Source organism: Globicephala melas, chromosome 19 (genome assembly GCF_963455315.2).
Source record: "Globicephala melas chromosome 19, mGloMel1.2, whole genome shotgun sequence".
NCBI lineage: Eukaryota > Metazoa > Chordata > Mammalia > Artiodactyla > Delphinidae > Globicephala > Globicephala melas.
Genome location: NC_083332.1, coordinates 4,825,935 through 4,834,189, shown reverse-complemented (window position 1 = coordinate 4,834,189; position 8,255 = coordinate 4,825,935).

Here is an 8,255-nt window from a genome sequence, read left to right as displayed (position 1 = left end):
AAAGAGCAATTTTCTAAATGCTATTAAAATTTGAGTTTCAAATTATGCTGGTACACAATGTGTTACGTTGTGTTCTACTGTAATAAAAAATGTTTTGAATTGTTTCCTTAGTGATAATTTTTTCTGTCACATATATTTCTCCTGTTTTATAGCATGGGATATGTAAATCAGTGGGTTGTTTTGGGACTTCTGTGACATGATAATGCCCATAAGGCAATGACAGGTACAAAGTAGGTGCATTATAAATATGAAGAAAAACTTACTTCAGGGCTTTAGTTCAGTGAAAAAACTGGAATGGCAAAATGGTGACATGAAATCTCTCTTGTGGGACTTGGCTATGGTCAGGTGCTTGAAAATCAAGTGTGTGTGGAATTGAACAAACATGCAGTGAAGTGAAAGAAATTATAAGGATGAATGAGATAGACTGCAGAATTCCAATTATAGTGTGCGACAGGGAGAGAATCTCCATTCCCAAGTGTCTGGAAGCTGTGCTGCCCTTTCCTATTGGTATGTTCACATTCAGAACCAGAAGATCTCGCAGAGAAAATAACATTTGTGCTACTTTTAGTATGTCAACTGACACCCAGTATCCTCCACATAGAATTTGTTCCCAACCAAGAATAATGTATTTTTCTTTGATAAGTGATCTTGATTATTATTATTTATTTATTTATTTATTTAGGCTGTACCATGTGGCTTGCGGGATCTTAGTTCCCCAACCAGGGATTGAACCCGGGCCCCGGCAGCAAAAGTGACGAGTCCTAACCACTGGACTGCCAAGGAATTCCCTGATTTATATTATCTTTAATATGAATTCTTTCTGTCTGTGATTCATTTCTGTTAGTAATATTTTATGATGAATTTTTTATTATTTTTTTTTTTTGCGGTACGCGGGCCTCTCACTGTTGTGGCCTCTCCTGTTGCGGAGCACAGGCTCCAGATGTGCAGGCTCAGCGGCCATGTCTCACGGGCCTAGCCGCTCCGCGGCATGTGGGATCTTCCTGGACCCGGGCACGAACCCGTGTCCCCTGCATCGGCAGGCGGACTGCGCCACCACTGCGCCACCAGGGAAGCCCTATGATGAATTTTTGAAACTTCATGTGGGCTTTAATTGGTCATTTTGTTTACTTTCTCTTTTTTTTCTATTAACTTTGTCTAGTTTTTTATCCTAGTAATACTGGCCTTATAAATTGAGTTGACAAGTACTCCCTCCTTTTCTTGTCTTAAAAAGAAATTTTATAGCCTGCTGTATAGCACAGGGAACTCTACTCCATACTCTGATGGCCTATATGGGAAAAGAATCTGAAAAAACAAGACAAAAAAAGTGGATATATGTATAACTGATTCACTTTGCTGTACACCTGAAACAACATTGTAAATCAACTATACTCCAATAAAAGTTTAAAAATTGAAAAAGAAATCGTATGGAATTACTGGTAATTCTTCTTTATAAACTTGATAGAATTGTTGGATAACATCGGTGTGACTTTGTTAAATTACCTTTTGTAAAGTTGAGCCCCTGAGTGTTGCAAGTTAGGCAACAACTCCGCAAGACTGCAAGAGAAAGTGAAATGGAGACGTTTATTACTAACAGATTCTGGAGGAGCTACAAGGAAGGTATAGCTGGAGGGAACATGTAAGAAGTGCAGGTAGGGTCTAGGCAGAGAGCATGGGGCCGGACCTGGGGCGTAAACCTTCTTTAGGGTCCATGGATAGGCTGTTTAAATGGAATTGGTGAATTCAAACCAGAAAGAAAAGGAATTACTAAGCTTCAGTGGGGGAAGGGGAGCCAGATTTAAAGAAGAACCAGGGGAAGGCCGGGGGTGATGGGGAAGCGTGGTTGTCACGAGGGCAGTCCAGGGAGTCATATCCCTGTGACCCTGGGCTGTTAACCTAGGATGTGCTGTCAAAGGAAAGACTAATGTCAGTTCACGGCCCCAGCAGGCCACTAGACTATACCAGATAGATGCTGAAACAGCCATATTATGGAGTAGTTTATCTAGGATCTCACAGTCACCATCTCAGCTTGCAGATTTCTTTCTTGGGTAGTGGGGATTTTGAAATTTAAAATTTTCTTTGTAATTCAAGGTAGTTATTCAAGTAATCTGTTTCACATTGGTGATTTAGGTTACTCGTTTCATGGAATCAGTCCATTTCATCTTAGTTTTTAAGTATTATTTTGTAGAGTTTTTGTAATAGTTCATTTCTACCCTTGTCTGCATGTTCTATAGTGTTATTTCCTATTTTACCTAATAATCAGTAGTTTTGTTTAGTGTGAACAAAGGAGGGAAAAATCGTTTCTGAGAAAAGCTGCAGTTATCATATATACTAATATTATTTACAATCATTTATCACCTTTCTGTGAGATCATACATGTCTGCCCTTTGGTATCAGTCTTGGCCATTTGACTTAGGCAACCCTTCCTTTCACTTGAGAAGATTGCACTTCCTTGCCCATTTTAGGCAAGCTTGGCTTTTTGAGTTCCTGGGCCAATTTGGTGTGAGTAGAAAGGCATGTTTCAAGTTTAAATGGAAGCTTTCAAATCTTCTGTTTGTTTCGTATAACCCTGTCTTCTCTCTACTGCAAGAAGGGTCTTGGATAGACTGAAATTTTATGCTGAATGACAGAATCAAATTATACAAACAAGCAAGGGGTGAATAATGATACATATGAGGAAGAAATAAATGTTTGTTGTTGTAAGACATTGAAAATTCAGGAATACTTGTTACATAACAAAACGTGTAAAAAGGTGACTGGTACATTTTCAATGACCTTTTCTTTTTTCATGCCCACCTTAACCTACCAAAGTCAAGGTTATAGGCGAGAACTCATTGTCTCTCATTCCTTCTCTCATATATTGCCTCTTTCCATTAGAATGTCCATTTAATTTTGATTCAACTACAGATATATTACCCTCTTTGTCTAACTACACTGGGTTGACTACAGGTTTTCATTTTTAACACTTCCAACTGGTTTATCATTGAATATTTGTAAAATAACCTTACTAAAATTGCCCAGTTTCATGGTGCTGCCTTCACCTGAGGAAGGAAGCCTCAGAACTACATGAGCTCAGTTAATACTTCAGTCCCAGCACAAACAGGAAGTGCACACTGAGGGCTAAAAAGCCAAGCAAAGAAATCAAGTGAGCCCTTAGACTTTTAGTGTATTGGTAAATTGCTGTTCCTTTCCGATGAGTGCTCTTATTAACTCCACATTTAATTTACTATTAAACTACTATGTGATATTAACATACCTGTTATAACTGAGGGATGATCAGAATTGGAGAAGCTACCTTAAGTATTTCCTGTAGAGGAATAGAGAATTAAATAAGATTTCCTTGAAACTACAGAATATATTCAATTGAGGGTAGGCACTTAAAATGCTACTTTAATTTTTATTTTATTATTTATTTGTTTAATCATTCATTTACAAACAATTCTCTTGGCCCCACTGCACAGCTTGTGGGATCCCAGTTCCCCGACCAGGGATCAAACCCGTGCCTCCTGCAGTGGAAGCGCGGAGTCCCAGCCACTGAACCACCAGGGAACTCCCCCTTAAAATGTTATTTTAAAGTTATGTTTCTTTCTTTGGCCCGGTAGCAGGGCTTGCAGGATCTTAGTTCCCCGACCAGGGGTTGAACCCGGGCCCTCGGCAGTGAAGGCTTGGAATCCTAACCATTGGACTGCCAAGGAATTCCAGAAAGCTATATGTTTCTGGACATGAAATGATTCTTATATTATCATTTTTAATTCTATTTTTTCATTTTCCACATACAAAATATTGAGTCCCAAACATCAAAATTATATTAAGTATATGTACTACAAGTATCCACATTACAATCCGTTCTCAAGCATATACATATATATTTTTTGACCACACCGTGCGGCTTGCAGAATCATATTTCCCCAACCAGGGATTGAACGCTGGCCCTCCGCAGTGAAACCTCAGGGCCCGCCAGGGAATTCCCAAGCATATATATATTTTGTTGTTGTTGACCGAGCCACACTGCATTTAGGATCTTAGTTCGCCGACCAGGGATCCAACCCGCTGCCTTGCAGTGGAAGCGCAGAGTCTTAACCACTGGACTGCCAGGGAAGTCCCATATTTCCTTTTTTTAATAAGATACCTGGGCCTTCCCTCTTCCCTGGTGGCTCAGTGGTTAAGAATCTGCCTGCCAATGCAGGGGACACAGGTTGGAGCCCTGGCCTGGGAAGATCCCACATGCCGCAGAGCAACTAAGCCCGTGTGCCACAGCTACTGAACCTGCACTCTAGAGCCCGCAAGCCACAACTACTGAGCCTGGCCTGTGCTCTAGAGCCGCGAGCCACAACTACTGAGCCCATGTGCCACAACTGAAGCCCGCACACCTACAGCCCATGCTCCGCAACAAGAGAAGCCACCGCGATGAGAAGCCCGCACACCGCAACTAAGAGTAGCCCCTGCTTGCAGCAACCAGAGAAAGCCTGGGCGCAGCAGCAAAGACCCAATGCAGCCAAAAATAAATTTATTAAAAAAAAAAAAAGAAAAATTCCTGGGACTTCCCTAACGGTCCAGTGGCTAAGACTCCACACTCCCAATGCAGTGGGTCCGGGTTGCATCCTTGGTCAGGGAACTAGATCCCATGTGCATGCCACAACTAAAGATCTAGAACCAACGCAGCCAAATATATTTTTTAAAAGATACCTTGGCCTTCCCAGGTGGTGCAGTGGTTAAGAATCTGCCTGCCAATGCAGGGGACATGGGTTCGAGCCCTGGTCTGGGAAGATCCCACATGCTGCGGAGCAACTAAGCCCATGCACCACAACTGATGAGCCTGCGCTCTAGAGCCCGCGAGCCACAACTACTGGGCCCGCGTGCCTAGAGCCCGTGCTCCACAACAAGAGAAGCCACTGCAATGAGAAGCCCGCGCACCGCAACTAGAGAAAGCCCACGAGCAGCAACAAAGACCCAATGCAGCCAAAAATAAATAAGATACCTTTCATATTATTTTAGGTGTATTTTTACAACAAAAAGTGCTATATATATATCATATTTATATTTTGCTCGTTATGTATGATGGAGACCATTCCAGTCTACTGACTTTACTCACTCTACTAGCTTCTCACGCATAGCCATGTATTCCCCTAATTTCTCACTCCCCTCACATAAAGGCAAGGTCATAGAACCAGTTTTGCCAAATGCGGAGGTACTAAAGGGTTTCAAGCAGGAAAATGTTCCGAAAGGCGGTTTCTACGTGGACCGAAAGCAGAAAAGGCAAGGGCTTCGGTACTGGCCTCAGAGAAATTTGAAACCCAAAGGGAAACGGTCCGCGATCTGTAACAGTGATTTACATGGGGAGGAGGGGCGGAAGTGGGAATTAAAAGACCGCAATGACTCCAAAACCCTGAGGATGGAGTAAAGGGACCGAGAAGCACAGATTTCAACTAGCAAAGAGAAACGCTCTGCATTGCTACTTCGTTCCAAAAATTCCATTTCCGGGGCCGTAGAGAACTGCGCATGCGCCTCGTGAAGAGGCCGACCGGCCGGGGCGGGGCCTGGACGGACAGCTACGGCCGTGTTTGGGGGTCGGTGAGGGGAACCCTGTCCGGGAAGGGAACGCGGGAGGGCTGGGAAGGGGGAGGGCCCGGAAGGTGCTTCCCTGTACTTGACGGGCTTGTTTCAAATTGCAGCCTGTAAAAATTTTAAGTTAAAGCTTACGATTGTGGGGGCCAGTTATGTCGGAAACTAAGATATTTCCTATAAAGAAGTTGAACGCAGTTTAAATAAAATCTGTTTCTAACAGTAGGTTGCTCTCATGTCCTGCTAGTAAGGCCAAAGTTATTCAGGTTTCTGGAAATGTGGGTCTCCTAGACTGGTGGGCATGGGGCAGTGGTTGGCTCCAGGAACATTTTGTGCAATTCGAATTAATTTTAGCAGTAGGAAATAACTGAACTTGTCCCTGTATTACACACTAGAATGAGAAATACAAAACTCTCCTTGGGTCGAATGGGCTATTTCATACTGACACCCTGCAGAATAGCTTCTCTGTTTCTATTCCCCTTTCACTCCACAGGCCAAATTCAACAACCTGCTCAGTTCCAGAGACTCAGGGACCAGACGTAGGGTCTGAGACTGGAGGACTAAAGGCAAGTGATAATTTAGGTCAGTAACCGTTGCTTCAAAAAGAGCAAAACGTTTCCAAAATTGCTATAAATTGGACTTCCCTGGTGGCTCTAGTGGTTGGGAATCTGCTTGCTAATGCAGGGGACACAGGTTCAAGCTCTGATCCGGGAAGATCCCACATGCCGCGGAGCAACTGAGCCTGTGCGCCACAGCTACTGAGCCTGCGCTCTAGAGCCTGCGAGCCACAACTACTGAGCCCACGTGCTACAACTACTGAAGCCCACACGCCTAGAGCCCGTGCTCCACAATAAGAGAAGCCACCGCAATGAGAAGCCTGCGCACCGCAACAAAGAGTAGCCCCCACTCGCCGCAACTAGAGAAAGCCCACGCACAACAACACAGACAAATAACAAATAAATAAATAAAATTATTTTAAAAATTGTATTGTTCTTTCTTTTTGCTAACGTGTTTTAACTATTTGCCGTTTTAAAACCAAGTCTTTACAAAGTGAGTTGTATAAACAACTCTTTATACAATTACATACATCACTATATGTTTAAGGTGTAAAGCAAAATAGTCTGACTTCCTTGTATTGTGAAATGATTACCACAATATGTTTAATTAGCATCCATCATTTCATATAGATAAAATAAAAGGAGGAAGGGCAATAAGAAAAATTTTTTTTCTTTTGATGAGAGCTGCCTTATTTTGCAAAACTCTTATCCTATTCCACACTTGTGCTGAATTACCTTCAAATAGCTTTGAGAAAAACTTGTTTACATCATAATATACTTAAGTCAATAATAACTAAATATAATGCAATTTCAAATTCACTGTATGTTCATTATGAGAGTAATTAGAAATTTACCTTTGATTTTTAAACTGTAATGTATTTTAGCTGTTTGTGTTCTATTGCTGAAAGTTCTCTTACGAGCCTGTAAAATATATAGTATTCAGAAGACATTGGGATTTATTCTCATCTAAGGAATAATTAACTTTGCCATGTTTCTAAGGACATTTAGTGGGGAGGTATATTCTCTTTAATATGAACCCTAAAGAAAGTTAAACGAGATTATCAACTATGCAATAACTTCATTTCTACCTCAATATTTTTATGGCAATATCTGTCATTAAACATTTACTACAAAGTATGTTTTCCTACATCCCTACAGGTGGAAGATTTCATCCATAGGGAAATGGCAATCAATTGAAACATGATGTTTACATAGGGATATTAGCATTTAAAATATTTTCAGTCAAAATGAGCAGAATGTCCTGGTGTAGCATACATATGAAAACATAACATTTTTTAAAAGTTTCAGTGACCGGAATAAATTTTGGGATGTTTATTAGAAAGATTAGTCTGTATTATGGAAAATTTCAAACTAGCCATGTTGGCAAAAAAGACGTTTCAGTGTGGACTTCCACGATTCCAATCAGGGAAATGAGTCAGTGGTGGAACATTTCATTAAACACAGAACAATAGAGGAGGATCTGATTATAAGGCTAAGTCACGAATCCAATTTTTTTTTTTTTTGCGGTACGCGGGCCTCTCACTGTTGTGGCCTCTCCCGTCACGGAGCATAAGCTCCGGACGCACAGGCTCAGCGGCCATGGCTCACAGGCCCAGCCGCTCCGCGGCATGTGGGATCTTCCCGGACCGGGGCACGAACCCGCGTTCCCTGCATCGGCAGGCGGACTCTCAACCACTGCAAGTCCTCTCCCATTTTGAGATGGCCCACCTTCTGTCTGTGGAGTATGTTTCTCTCTAAATAAATCCACTTCTTACCTATCAAAGCAAAATAAAACAAAAAACACTGTTACCGACAGTAACTTAAAGGAAGCACATGAGCTGACTGGGAAGCGCACGAGCTGACTGGGAAGCACCTTACAGTGCCCGCCCCCTGCCCCTCCTTCTCCCTCTCCCTGCGGCCGACCTGGGCACTCTCCTCGCCCCGCCCCTCGCCGGAAGCGCTCTGCCCAGGCCCCGCCCCCCGGAAGCCCTGCTTCTAATCGGGCGCTAGTAGTTTCCATAGGACCTGGAAGTAGAGAGTGGGGCGTGAAGATGTTCGACAGAGAGTGAGCTTCTCCTTTTTGTTGAAAAGTTTCGCAGCGGGCCTCTCTTACTACCTCCTCAGGGTCTTGTGAATGAC